Here is a 16,289-nt window from a genome sequence, read left to right on the forward strand (position 1 = left end):
TGAGGATCCAATGGAGTTATGGGGTTTAGTCACAAGCTCTTTCAATACTTTTCATTGGTTAAATATTTGCAAAACCCACAGACAGACGTAAAGGTTGACTAGTAGTAATGATTTATGAAAAAAAGATAAAAAATTACGAATTATGGAGATACAAGACAGCAACAACATTATAAATTTTATTAATTTATAAAGTAACTGTTGTACAGAGTTTTAGCATTAGAGTGAAATAACAATAATAATAATGGAAAAAAAAACCCCTCCTAACTCTAATTAGAGTTTTAGTAGACTGTTGGTTTAGGGTTAGGTGTTAGAGTTCAGGTTCATAAAATAAGTTGCCTTGTAGTTGTAAAATTACTTATAGTAAGTAAAATGTCTTTTGGCAGACCATCAAAATAAAGTGTTAGCATACTAAGCAGACAGTCTACTAATACTCTAATGAGAGTTAGCTGACATGTAGTTGCAAAGTTACTTATAGTTAGTAGAATGTCTAAAAAGGACCATTGAAATAAAGTGTTACCAAATATGACATGAAATGCCATCATCAACCTTTTTTCAGGGTTTATATGGATGGCGAGTTATTATACTGAAAAGCACTAAAAAGGGCAAAAAGCTGCAACAGTATCCTAAAGGCTATCTGTTCCTTTAAAAACAAAGTCCCAAGGAAGAGGGTGTGTGAAAAAATTGCAAGACATTTTTTTTTAACAGAATGAACACAATAAATAAATGTATTTATTTGTTTGTTTGTTTTATCTTTCTCAGTGTCTTACTGCTGTCTGCTTAGGTTGTTGAAATATTTCAGATCTCAGTTTAATAGTCCAAACACAATAATTCCTCACAGGATGCCAGGGCACCTAAAACACCCTTTTTCATCCTGTCTTGCAGTTAGTTTGAGATCCTCTCCATCATTGGCGTCAGTGTGTAATGTCAGCCGTGTCGTGTCGGATTACCGGGCTGAGCTCTGAGGGGATGCCGGATGGCCTTGCGCTCTGCTGAAGACACCCCTAACGGAATAGGTTCCCCCTGCTCCCTGGCACTTATCAGTAAGAGTCTGTGTGTCCCGAGGGAGAGAGATTACTGTCATGATGCTGCTACCTTCCTGCACATCACCAACATGACCCTCTGGGCCTTTTGACTGGGGTGTGAGAGGATCATGTGTTTTTATTATTTTTATTTCTTTATTTGTGTGTGTTATTTAAGGTTACTCTAAGTATGAGTGATAATCAGAACCTTAATGGTCTTAATGGAGAAAGATGCTAGAACCACAGTGTGTAGTTACAGCATCTAATGGCAGGGGGTAATGGAGCCATTTTCACTGTTCCAAATTCACTTTACAAAATTCGGCATCAGTGTTTCAGCTATTACAGGATGGCAGAACTTATAACCGTATATATTATTAAGTGATATAATGTTAATAATGAATCATCTGTCTATAAAACATGGTCAATTTTGTATAGCAGTTGCACAAAATCATGCGCACAAAAACCATCAGGATAACATACAATTTTTTAATAATCTAAAGAACCATTTTCCACTAAAGAATCTTATTTTGGAATGGAAAAGTTCCATGGATGATAAATGTTCTTTATGGAACCAGTGATTCCAATAAAGAACCTTTATTATTAAGAGTGTAGTGTACAATAGTGATATCCCAAATAAGAAGTAACAAAATTATTTAAAAAAAAAATGTGTCATGTAAAGATTTTTTAGTATAGGATGCTATTATAGATTTTTTTTAATTGATATTTTGATTTAGTTTTCATTTTAGTTAAGGTTTTAGTGATTTTGCTGAGTTTTTGTTATTTTTATTAGTTTTTTTTTCCCCAAATACATCTATACAGTTTTTACAAATATTATTTAAGTTTTAGTCTTTTAGTACATCAAGTTAAACTAAATGAAAATGAGAAATTTTGCTTTGACAACTATAGCTGAAATAAAACAAGTTTAAGAATTACTTACATTTTATTTTATTTTAGTTATTGTTATTTTAATTCAAGTAACAATAATGTTTTTTCTTTTATGGCTTTCACTTCCTTAACTCTCAGCTTCCTGCTGCCCTTATATGGACTCTGCTGTCACACTTTGATTGACAGGTAGAAAGCAGCTCAAATTTTTCTGATTGCCAAAACAAATAATCTTACCAAAGGTAATTAGATTTCAAAAAACCTAACTCATTGATACCATTCATTTAAAATCACGTACAGCACATTTAAATCATTATGTCATCTATGAATGTAGATATATAGATATTGACTATGCTGTCACAGCAAATGGATCTGATTTCATCACTTGTAGAATGAGTCGGTCCTAAAACTGGTATTTGGAAACCAACTGATATTTGTGTACAGTGTGAACAAGGTCATGGTCGGCTTCTCCAGATGCTTTCATCTTAGTATCTTGATTCCTGTCTGCTCCTGTATGTCAGAAGTCATGTACTCATCTTCAATTTCTCATCTCTCTCATTTCTTGTCCCCCCTCTCTGTACTATATCTCTCCCTCAGTCCTTCATTTCCGGATCCTCATATCGTTCTCGTGGCAAGAATCACATTAGATTCAGGGCCTAGACTGGCTTTGTTGATCCAAACTGCCAATCTGTCACGGCCTCTCCTCACTCCATCAACCTCTCCTAAGGGAGGTCTCAAACCTTATCAGCCCTCATCTTTTTCATTCCTTCCATCTGTACTCTTATATTTGTCACAAAGATCTCTTGACCCCTGAGTTGAGTGACTTGGCCACGACAGTGGACAGCTGTCTGCTAAGCCACCTGCCCTTTGGTGCTCTGTCTGTCTCTGTATCTGTCTGTGCACTGGCCTCCAGTTCATCCGTCCGCTCATCCATCCATCCGTTGCAGGAGTTCTCTGTTTGCGTAGCCCCTGGCTACTTAGAGGAGTGGGGCACGGATATATGATGGGCGGTTGTCAGTCAGGGCAGGGAGGGGGAGTCGCAGTAGCCGTCACGGGCTTTCAAGATCATATGCTGGGTGTCACCTTCTCCCTGCCCTTGAGCAACGCAAAACCTTCAGTCACTTGCTCCCAAACGTACAAGTACTCTTTAAAGAGCATCTTCAGCTCCGTCGGAGAGGTTGAGAGAGCTTACTCTCATTACACTCGTAGATACATGCACATGCTCCAAGGTTTCAGTTGAAATCAAAAAGGTTTTACAGACTGATGCCACATGAAAGAACTTTTTATTTCTAGTTCTTTAGAAAACCATGTTTTGGTGTCCTTTGGTGATCCATACTATTTTATGTTCTTCCATGGAGCAAAAAATACAGATTATTTCTTACGGATGGACAGTGTTTTACAGTCGTACTCTTACTATGTGACTAGCAGAACTGGAAAAATGACCAGTGTTAATGAAGTAGTGACAAATCTTTTCTTACGTATTGTGACATATATCTGAGTGTAAGGAATTATCGAAAAAGAAAAATGTAGGCCGGGGACTTTTATGAATCAGTTGTTGATTGGATTTTGAGATGTGACTGTTAGGTGAACACATGTTCCTGGATCAATATCTTTGTTGACATCAGAGTTATTCACCTATCATTCCCTACGATTTTAGGGATAAGTTATGGTTAGGGTTAGGTTTAGTGGTAGGGATAGGTTTAGAAGTACATTTTCGGACAGGAATGTTTTTCAGGATCAGCAAAATATGTTGATCTAGAAACGTGTCTTACTTGGCAAATCATGGTGATTTTTACACCCCAAAATGGAGTCAGATGAATGCATGCTTGCAGGGGCAGGGTTTAGGTGGACTAAAGGTGTTGTCACATTCTGCAAAGCATCGCAGGTAAAAAAGGTCCATTATCTATTGTAAATATTGTAGAGATGTTACAAGGGACTTGCGATGTTTATCACTTGATAGAGTGGTGGAAGTGCTGAGTAAGTTCGTCAGCATGCATTGTGCAGATGAGGCCTCTAGCGCTGTTTTAGCAGACTTTTTATTTGCCAGAGTATTTTCCTTTTCAAGCTTCCCATGAGTTTCATAAAAAAAAAAAAATCGGTAGCACTTTATTTCACAGTCCTATTCCACATGTACATATACTATGTACTTATTATAGCAATTACAATAACTAGGTACTAACCCTGAACCTACCCCTAACCTTAACCCATGTAGTTACCTTATATTACCAGTACTTTCTTGGGTAAGTACACTGTAAGTACATTGTAATTACATGTACTGTAAAATAAAGTGTAACCAAAAAATCTGTAACAGACCGGCATGTAAAACTTTTGAAAATCCAGCATTTGATCCTGGTAAGTGCTCATTTTGATGGCTTTTTTCCATGAGGAGGATTGGCATCACAGCGGCTTTATTTCCAGGCGGATGGTTTTTACACTCTGATCAGCTTTGCATGTATATATCTGATGCATCTCATTGGTTATCATTTCTTTACATTTTAAACACAGTATACATTAGTAAACCCAACAGTTTATTCTAAAACTTAACGAAATATCAAAATAATAAAACAATAGCCTATTTCGATCTACATTTTGTGGAGGACGTGAAGGAAAAGTGGTGCTTGAAAAACTCAGCCCACAATGTGATGACAGAAAATTATGGCAGAATGTTCATTTTTGAGTAAAATTCTTTTAGCATTGGAGATTCTTTTAATCTCAGAACAACTATAAGCAAACTCAATAACCCTATACAGTAAAAAAAGTATTTTATATTTATAAGAATTTACATTTTTTAACAATGCAAATTAAGATGTCAGTATTTCACTGTTATCAAAGTATATGACACTCAGAATGTTTACAGTATGTATATTTTAAAGGTCAGATCACTTTTAACTTTATTCTGCTTTGCTGCATTGCTGCCAAGCACATTGAGTTTGCTGAAGTGCCTTTAACTGCTTTGACTAAAACAACACATAGACACACACACCAATACACACACAGAATGACTGAGTAAAGCATGTCATGTTCACAATACAGACAGTCTGAGTGTCTCAGGGGACGCACAACTTCCTTGCATGCGACGTCTAGGGACAGAGGGTCACTGGTGAATATCCATCTCACACACCAGCAATCATGGCATCGATCTCTCTCAACCACCCTATGACCTTGGCTTCAAAACACACACTCTACCTCATGCATACCATCCCTTTGCCCCCACCTCCCAAAAACTTTAGAAACACCATCCAGTTTTATGCTTTAATGTGCAATAGTATGCCATTTAAATAGGAAGCTCTTCACACGCATATTTGAAAAGGCTTGCGGATCATGTTGTGAAGTGTGTGTGGGTTGAGGCTGTGAATTCTGGGGTGGATTCCTCCGAGACTGAGGGGAGATGGAGAGGTCTTCACCAGATGCATAGCTGTCTACTCACGTTAGTGCTAGTGAGCTCCTAACTAGATGAATAAGTCAAGAAGAGGCAGACTGGCCTCATGTTAAATGTAAAAGGGCTAACAGATCAAGCCACCAGTTCACCAGTGTTAGGCATTTAGGTTTGTGTACACATGGGTAGCAGCAGTTTGAAATACACCACATATAAGACTACATTCTATAGACAAGAATCAAAATGTATTGAGGACAAGCACATCATTCACATTTAATGCATGTGTAGGTTGTATAAAACACTTGTCTGCTCAGGCCATGCACTGTAAAAAAAAATATATATTGTAATTTTAACTGTAAAAGACTGTACAATGAAAACTTGTATACCCGTAAGACCTTCGTTCATCTTCGGAACACAAATTAAGATATTTTTGATGAAATCCGAGAGGTATATGACTCGTCCATAGATAGCAATATAATCAACATTTTCAAGGTCCAGAAAAGTACTAAAGACATCGTTAAAACCGTCGACGTGACTGCAGTGGTTCAACCTTAATTTTATGAAGCAATGAGAATACTTTTTGTGTGCAAAAAACAAAACAAAAATAACGACTTTATTCAACAATATCTTCTTTTCTGTGTCATTCTCATATGCTGTTTCCAGGTTCTACGTCAGAATGGCGGCTCATTATTGGCCGGCTCCTGTGTCAGCATCACACGCATGCGTCATGCTGCTCACGTGTGCAGCATTGGCCAATACTGAGCCAGCATTCGGACATAAACACGGAAGCCTTCAATGTGTTTACTGCGTCACCTGCGTAAGGATAATGACAGGGAAGAGAAGAGATTGCAGAGACTGCAGTCACGTCGACTGTTTTAACAATGTCTTTAGCACCTTTCTGGATCTTGAAAGTGTTGATTATATTGTGTCTATGGACGAGTCATATACCTCTCGAATTTCATCAAAAATATCTTAATTTGTGTTCTGAAGATGAAGGAAGGTCTTACTGGTGTGGAACGACATGAGGGTGAGTACTTAATGACAGAAATTTCATTTTTGGGTGAACTAAACCTTTAATTGGTTAACAATAAACTGTAATAGATCTAACCTTACATTTCATGTAATTTTACAGTAAAATACTGCTAAATGTACTGTTTTTGGAAGAAAAAAAATAGCAAGTCGTCTTATAATTTACTTAGCTCAGCTTAAGGAAAAGCTACTATGAACTTTGATTCATCATGTGTCTTTCTCTTTACTACCACAGTGTTATTATAGTGGTTGTTAGTATATGTTAAAGGGTTAGTTCACCCAAAAATGAAATTTCTGTCATTAAGTACTCACCCTCATGACGTTCCACACCCGTAAGACCTTCGTTCATCGACGATAATACTTTTTGTGCGCAAAAACAAAACAAAAATAATAACTTTATTCAACAATATCTTCTCTTCTGCGTCATTCTCCTATGCTATTTACGTTGCAGCGCAGAACAGTTCTACATCAGAACGCCGGCTCAGTATTGGCTGATGCTGTACACGTGAGCAGCACAGCGTATGCATTTTTTATGTTTTTGCACACAAAAAGTATTCTCGTCGCTTCATAACATTAAGGTTGAACCACTAGTCACATTGACTATTTTAACAATGTTTTTACTACTTTTCTGGACCTTGAATGTGGTAATTTCACATTCCAAAACCTCTCGAATTTCATCAAAAATATCTTAATTTGTGTTCCAAAGATGAACGAAGGTCATACAGGTGTGGAATGACATGAGGGTGAGTAATTAATGACAGAAATTTCATTTTTGGGTGAACTAACCCTTTAAAGCATAGCAGCGTCCTACTGGATTTGCTGGTTTAAAATGTAATTAATTTTTGTAAATTACAGTTTTAAATTGTTCTGTAAAGGTTGTTCTGTAAATATGTTTACTGTATATTTACAGAATTAATTTGCCAACCACAACTGCCAGTTTTTATGTGAAAACGACAGGATTTTTTACAGTGTGCATTATGGTGTGTGTGCTAATTGTTAGCTCGGTGGGACAGGGAACAGCTCTGCTGTATGCAGTCTAGAGTGCTCCCAGCCTGAGGACCCTAGAGAGTGCCCTCCAACCTCCCTGTCAGCTACTGTTAGATCACACATCCATGGTCACAGACTGAGGCAGCGTGCACACACTAACCCAAACACTCTCACTCACTAATACACACATTGGTAGTCCTATAATGGGCCCTTTTGTACAGACAGTCCACAGTTACTGAAATCGTAAATCTAGCAGGTTTTGTTTTAATATTTTCATTTTTTTATTGCATCATAACATAACATGACTTACATGACTGTACAAACTTATATGTCCTGTATACAGAATTTAAACATTTTAACGTATTTATTTTACACTACACTTTTGTGTTATAGCTATTAAATTACAAAAAATAATTAACACTTCGGCAAGAGTGTTTTTTCAAAACAACTGGTGAGTAAGTAATGGTAAATTTGACATCTTCCTATTTCTGATCTTTTTCATCAGCCATTACTTCAGTCTTCAGTGTCACATGATCTTTCAGAAATCATTCTAATATGTTGATTTGCTTCTCAAGAAACATTTCTTATTATTATCAATGTTAAAAACAGTTGTGCTGCTTAATATTTTTGCCCCCCCAAAATTCTTTGAATAGAAAGAACAGCAGATATAAATCTTTTGTAACCTGATAAATGTCTTTACTGTCACTTTTGATCAATTGAATGCATACTTGCTGAATAAAAGTACTATTTTTAAGAGAAAATAAATTACTGAATTACTGAAAATAAATTACCAAAGTTTAGACTGCACTCAACAGAAAATATTATTCACAACTTTCATTATCCCTAAACAATCAGTTTCTTTAATGCTAGAATAAATTTATAATGAAACAATAAGTGAGTAAGATAAAATAAGACACTCTTCTTATGATACTTGGTATAGCCTCTTTTGTCCTGCTACATATTTAAATGACATCATCAATAATGGACGGTAAATATCAGTGACAGCTCCGCATGGACCAGAGGGAACATCTCAACTGTGTCCCATGCTGCACTGATATAGGCTCACACACACACATTTTGCGGGTCAGTCTGCGATTTGCATCACTAATTTAAAGACGAGCCTCATTAACCCAGTTTGCCTCATTAGCTAAATGCTCGCTAAACAAGTTTTAGTCTATGCAAAGTGGTTAAGGATTATCATGACATTTAAAGCTAAACTATGATCAACTAACAACAACTGTCACCTTCAATACAATTAGGCAGTTTGTATTGTGAATATGACATTTAAATGTATTTTTGCGCAATGTAAATGGCAACTAAAAATCAGTTTATTTGTATCTAATAATCAGGGATTAGAAATGCTCTAATCTTCTAGAGCATAGACCACAGTACATTTCCTTCACTCTGACAATAAACATTCAGTACAAACTAAGTCCACAGTCCCCACTGCAATTCATTCAGTAAACAAATCTGGCTTGTTCTGCTGTGGAGATCAATGAGCATTAAATGGCAAGCAGAGGCAGAAGTGGCCCGGTGCGATGCTCCTGAAAGAGGCAGCATTCAATCATTAAATGATTTCTTCTGGCTGAACTGCTTCCGAGAAACACTCTAAGGAATGTGATACAAGGATGAAGGGTTCATGATGCTGTTCTGGGGGTCACTTTGATGAAGTTGCAGATATATTTTTACAGTATGTACACATGCATTCATTTGGAAATGTTAAAGAAGTATACAGTAGTTCACTGCTAAACTTTTGTTACCAACCAAAAACCGCAGGAATTACTCTTTTTGCGCATGGAATATTATTTCTGAAGAATGCTTAATTAACCTTTCTCTTAGAAATGCTAAAAGCACAAAAAGATGCTAGAACATTTGGGTGCATTTCAGGTAGGCCTACAAAACAGGGCCGGAAACTTTAAATTCATTATATGTGAGGTTTTCCATTAGTGCAACCCCGTTAGCAAAAACTGGGACTTGTCAAACTGAAAAGACAACCTTTATTATATTAAAAACTTTCAGGGGCAGTGTAGACAACATTACATTATTGTTAAAATAGAACAGAAAATAGAATGAGATTATTTTTACAATTTTAAGGAATGTTAATTTTTTTTATAATGTAAATCATGTGGTAACAGGGTTGTGCACAAAAGTTTGGGCACAGCCTAGATGGATAGATGGTTATGCGCAACAAACTTCCATATTCTGTAAAACAGGTCGCATCGCTTCCGGTTCAGGTCTCTTGTATGTTCTTCGTTAAATATATTTACGTTTTACTCACGATGTACCTTCAAATGAGCTAGCAAAGGTGCACATAACCAATGTCCATCGCATATGCAGATTGATAGTTAAAATTTTTCTTCTCACTAACATTAAATATTTAAATCGAATAAAACGCCAACAATAAAAAGAATTAACTAGGTCAGCTGATTAGGCCTACCTTAAAACTCCATATCGCCGTCAGTTCGTACTGCCATTTTCCTGTTTGTTCTTGTTTTATGTTTGAAAATTGTTTATCTAAGTTGTCTAATAGTTATCAAGCAAAACAGGTCTCAAAACATTTGTGTAATGAATAAAAGATAAGGTGTGGGCAGTTCAGGTACAGTCTGTGAGTCCCAATCTCGTTGGGTTACTAACAACCGCTAGATGGTGCTATAAGCTTCTGAAAAAATAAATAAAAATAAATAAAAAAACACCACGCACCTGACGTTGCCTGTGGCATGTATTGCGTAGTTGCGCTGGGACTCAATTGTTTTATTTGTGATAACGCAATGAAACTAGCCAAATTGCGTACATAATTTTTGGCCAGGCTGTCATACAAAGAAATTATGAACACATGCAAAAACAAGAGTGAACCAATGAAATACTAATAACTGATTAGGTTATAGTCAATTTATACTTTTTCCTGTGAGCTTTTTGTTATTCTCTGCATTTTTTTGCATGATAAAATAAAACCTGTAGCTGTAGTTTGCCTTTTTTTGCCAAATAATTTTGTCATATGAATACCATAACCAAGTTTTGTGTTTTATCTTCCCTCATATTTAAAATATGTTTTAAAAATATATAAAATATTTTCCTCATATTTTGATGGTTTGAACTGGTATGGTTGATGGATCAAACTTGTAGGGTCATTTAAAACAAATGTCTCCTCTGAACATCACTTTTGGCCACTACTGTATAGGCCTATATTGATATGATGGCATTGTTGTCATGTGTGGAGTTTTGTAGGGCTAGTCTTGATCAGACAGGCAGTCTCTCTGCAGCTGGGGTGGTTCCCACTATCTCTCCCCCATATTGGCTCTTACCCTGTGCTGTTTGCCACGCGTCTTAACATTACTAAAAGACAGTGAGAGAAAAAAAAATAGGCCTCTTAGAGACAGCTGTTTATTTACAGACGGTGACAGTGTGGCATGTTTTGTATTTGCATATGGGTGCCCAGAAAAAAAATATGTTCTGTAATTGGTTTCGTGGTCTGTTAACATATGAGAAATGGATGTCCAGACTATGTCTTCATTCCTTCAGGATACAGAAAAAGCAAAAAGGATGTGTTGACCTGAGGCATATTATTTCATAAAAAAAAATTCAATTTCTTCCATGCACACACATATATTGACCCTGATGCAGACAGCGGGATTTGTAAAGAAAAAAAATCCTTTGTAGCAGGAGACATCTGGAGAGGTCAGGAGTGTGTTAACAGTCTGTTGTTATCATTTATCACATTTCATTATATTGTGTTTGTTGCAGTCAACAAGCCTACAATGAACTTTAGCCATTTACAAAGTTGTCAGTTTTTCAATTTCCACCCACTCAGACTCTCAGCCAACCCAAGGACCCACTAATATTAAAATATATTATTCCAACACATTACACATTTAGAAATATAAAAGTTGTTTAAGTATAAAACAACAACAATGAATAATAATAAAAATAATAATAATAATAATCCTCATCAAAAATTCAATACTTTTTTTTTTTTTTTCTTTTTTTTCATAGTTTATATGCACTCAGATCACATGACCAATGACCTCTCTTCAAAAACCTTAGTACTATCATTTGGCTCTGTCTTGAGTGGAACATAGTTAAGCTTGTAGTCAGAGGTTAAACTGCACACACATTTTAGTATTTACCATATTTCCAAGTTCTATACAATAATTGTCAAATAGAGCACTTACCTTTGACATCAAATCATATGCCGCTTCTGCTTCTTGACCTTTTATTGGTACTTCATGATAATTTCATACAATCTACCCCTCTTGATCTCCAGGTCATGACATTTATCTGCATTTTTCAGAGAAATTCACAAGAAAAAAGCTCATTCACAACAATTCTTTGGAAGAAGAGACAAATGCGACAATAATATCACAAAGGCAGGTTGGTTACATGGCCAATCCTTTAGCGTTACTCATTAATTTATCAGAATCATTCTTTATTATGTGCATAAGTGGTCAGATTCATTTCAAAATAATTAAGAAAATGTCTTGATGTGTTAACCATATGAAATATATATAAGCAAAAGTCATAAAATTATAGAAGTTGAATAATGTATTTTTTTAATAATATTTTTAATGTACACAATTTTCAAATGTAATATGTAAGCAACTAATTCAAATGTAAGCAATGTTTTCTTCATATTTTAATGTAGTGAATTATTGAAAATAAAAATTCTATTTACTCATCATGTCTTTCCAAACCAGTCTGAGTTTCTTTCTTCTGTGGAATATAGGAATTGTAATCTAGGAATTGTAATCTAAAAATTGTGGGTGTACTATTCCTTTAAGTTAAAGTAATACAATAACAGTAACTTAGTAAACCATATGTCAATATCTAGTGATTTGAGGTTGTATTTTCCTAAAAGCAGTTGGACATCTACAGTATAGGATTGAAGCACCTGGTGTACTTGGCCACAATTAAAGACTAAATCATTTCTGGAGTTGGTTTTCCTCCCCAGCTAACAAAAATATATTCTAAGGGGCTGTTAACAAGACACAGTTTGTCCTTTGCATTTTTGAAAAGTTTTGCGTACAGACTACAACGTTGTCAAATCGAAAAAATGCTGTATTATGCATGCCAGGCCAGTAGTTGGCGATGTAATGTTGTGAAGAAACACTACACGCCTGTGCACAAATGCATTCTTCTAGAGCGGTGATGACTACAAACAACCAAGATGTCGAAGTCCCACCAAGGAATTTTGTCTGGAAGGACGATGGGCTTGATTTATTACATCAAAGGGATCCTGGACTATAAAAGGGGCAAAATGTCAGGAAAACGTGGACTGGGAGAAACTAAGGAAAAACTAATGAGATGGGAGAAACTATGCTTTTCGAAACTTCGAATCAACTGAACCAATTGCTTTGCAAAATGATTCACTTTTCGAAGCACTCAAAACACCACCTGCTGGTGACAGCTGCTGGTCAATACTTTACTGTGTAAATACAACTGTGTAAATACAACACAAACTACTAATGCAACAGAATCTACAAATCTTCAAATAGGGTACGGTAGGCAATTTCAGAGAGGCTAGCAATAGCAAGCTAGCTTTGAAAGCATAAGATCCCACCCTCCCTTCAGAGCGCTCTCCAAAGCCAAGCCTCCTCCAAAACACATGCCAAAGCAGAGTCTGCAAAGCATCACGAGAGACAGTGTTAAATTACTTCATGTCTCAAAGCACATAATATTACAATAATAATGAACGTAAACAACTTAAAGCTCTGACTTGTCCCACGTGAATGCTGCAGATTAATTTCACCGTTGACAGTGTTGCCATATAAACACATAATTCTGAGTCCGAGGACGTAAAAAGCTCAGAGTAGAACATCACAGGTTGCCATCTCTTATGGTAATTACACTCGCTGTTTTGGTTCAGGAGGAACTGAAAAAGGTGGCTGCTGTTTGTTTACGCCATCTGGTGACTGTGTCTACAACTATGCATAGCCTCATGGAACACGCTAATGATATGTGATGTTTGCGGGAGCAAGGTGAGTGCAGGTATGGAAATACATAGGTTGACAGGCAGGTAGGACATCCTACGAATGCAATAATTGGAAGAACATTTTTTGGTCCTGAGACTTCCACAGAAGATGTACATTTTTTTTAAAAATATTTAGACCACTTCTGTTATTGATTGCTATCAGGATATGAGGAGTTTCAATCAGTATAACAAAAAGTGTTTATGAAAAACACATACAAGTGTCTGTAGCCTATAATATGGGTTTTTTTATTAATTTGTTGGGCTTCATTGTTTTGTGTGGTTTATGGAGGGTGTGGCTAGTCAGGCCAATAAGAGAAAATTAACTATACTCTTCTTTTTTGTTATACAAATGTGTCATTATAAACTTTATAAAACTGATCCGAGATCAGGTAAAAATCAAAATCATATAGGCACTGGTTCAGTGATTCACTGAGATTGTCCCCTATTGCAAACTATTGAAATTTATTAACTTTTCGAAACAATTATGACGTAACAAAGCCTTGTTTACTGAAATCACTTGACTTTGACAGTTTGATATGTGCTCAGAACCACTTATTCGAAACAAAAGATTTGCAAAGGTTTCGAAAACGCTCATCACTAGTCATCATTAGTCACCCAGTGGATACTGACGCTTTGACTCTTGGAGGCAAAGTACCGACAACATGTGAGAAGTGGCAGTACGCAAGAAAAAGTGAAGGTACGCTAACAATTAAAATATAGAAGTGCCAACACACGGTAGACACTTGTGCAGCACAAGCGGCTCTCTCGCACTGTATGACGTGACAGACAACTACTCGTCCAGACCGGTCAGTATATTTACCCACGACGCAAAGCAGGGTCAGCGAGTTCTCCCGAGGGGGACTCCCCCAGAAATTTGTTTAGGGTCCCCAATAACGTAAACCCGCCCCTGAGTCCGGTTCCCTTCACACAGTGCGGGTTTTCCAAAAATTATGTTGTGAGTCCTGAAAATGTATGAATGTGAGTTTGGTTATAGAATACTGTTGTCACTCTCATAAATAACTGAACTATATGTGAACCGTATTGAAGACTCATTTATAGGACTGACAACCGTATTCTGCTGCTGTGTGAACGTAGCCTTAGAGAGAAAGTTCTGAGAATGTTCCCTGTTAGCTGTTTCCATAGCCACTAGGCTAACAGCTACCATTTATCCAGTTTCTGAATAACAAGATTGTAATGTTCAGGCAATTCTAGTCTCCATGGTGATAAAAACCACTCTGCAGTCTCCACAGTAATGGTTTATCAGCACTTACTAGGTGCAGGTTTTGTATTTGGCCGACTGTTTACTGTAGCTAAGTTGATGGGTTAGGCCTATCTGACAACAGTGCCTATCATTATCCTCCTATATATAAACTCATGGTAGACTGATGAGATCTTTTATGTCATCAGTGTGGAGTTCATCAGCTGACTCTGTCTCCAATAATCTAATCATTCTACTTTGGTCCTGCTATGATCTAATTAGTGATGTCATCAAAGAGGCAATAAGTATGTGCACTGATGACTGATGAGGTATTACAGAGCACAGAACACATCTTTATGATGACATAAAGAAGTCACTTAAAGGGATAGTTCACCCAAAAATGAAAATTCTGTTATCATTTGCTCACCCTCATGTTGTTCCAAACCTGTATAAATTTCTTTCTTCTGTTGAACACAAAGGAAGATGTTTTGAGGAATGTGTTAAACTGAACAGTTTTGGGGCACCATTGACTTCCATAGTAGTTTTTTTTCCTACTATGGAAGTCAATGGTGCCCCAAAGTGGCCTAGTTACAAACTTTCATCAAAATATCTTCCTTTGTGCTCAACAGAACAAAGAAATTTATACAAGTTTGGAACAACTTGAGGGTGTGTAAATGATGACAGAATTTTCATTTTTGGGTGAACTATCCCTTTAAGTTCAAATTGATAGAAAATTCTTTTCCCATCGCATATCAAGTCAGAGAAGTGCTTATTTATTTTAAAAAAGTGGAAATTAAGCGCCTAACAGGTATTTAATAGTGGGAATAAAGTGTTTGGGATAGGTGTAGGGGAGGGCTTAAAGTAATAATGTCCCAAAGACTCCCAATAAGGCAGAATCCATTTATGATTTTCATACATACAATCATATACACTGAAAATGTCGTTACTGTTATTATTGTACACTGTAGTATTATTATATACACATGCAAATAGCATATATCTAGTTCAAAGCAAATACTGCTATTTTCACTTAGCCTCTGCTGACGCTGGGCGAGGAATTTGTTATGGTGATTTTTTATGGTCTTCAGCTTTATAAATCTCGGGGAAATGCAAGGAGAGACCAATACTGCAGATTTCCCGGCAACCTTGAGAGTTGGAATTGACAACCATAGCACCAAATGGTTCATGTCCAATTCAAAAACATCCTGAAATCTCAATTCTCTTTGCAACAACTTGAGAAATATGTTCATATTTTCCAACTCTTCACTACAGTATGATGGATAAGTGTATATTTAGTTATTTAATTTGGACTGGAAAAGTTTTAGTGTCATCCAATTATTTTAAAAATATTATCTGAAATTATTCATTTAAATGCAGAATAACCCATTCTAAAGTTGTTACAGAGCTATCCAACTATCTTCTGGGTAAGATGACCCCTGGGAACCAGATTCTGTTACCAATACTAATAATCAATAATTGATGAGGATACCTGTGAAGAAACAGAGGAAGTGCAAGATTATCTGCAGGAGGGGCCGTAGAATCAACTGATGTAGAAATGTGAGGTCAGCAATCGCCAGTTCAATGGTTATCTAAAAGATAAACTAGTTTGCAACTATAAGTAAAATCTGAGTTTTAAAATTCAAAGTAACAACATTTGCATCTATAGAATGAAGTGTAACTAATAATAACAAAATTATTAGTCTTCAAATGTCCCTTAGTAAAAAGCCCTTAAATCATTTCTATAAGACAAGTACATGATTCAAATAAAATCATCACGTGAAGTAGAAGTCTGCTTAATTGTATAATGTGCAATTATAGTGTACTTTTTATTAA

Source organism: Ctenopharyngodon idella, chromosome 13 (genome assembly GCF_019924925.1).
Source record: "Ctenopharyngodon idella isolate HZGC_01 chromosome 13, HZGC01, whole genome shotgun sequence".
Classification (NCBI taxonomy): domain Eukaryota; kingdom Metazoa; phylum Chordata; class Actinopteri; order Cypriniformes; family Xenocyprididae; genus Ctenopharyngodon; species Ctenopharyngodon idella.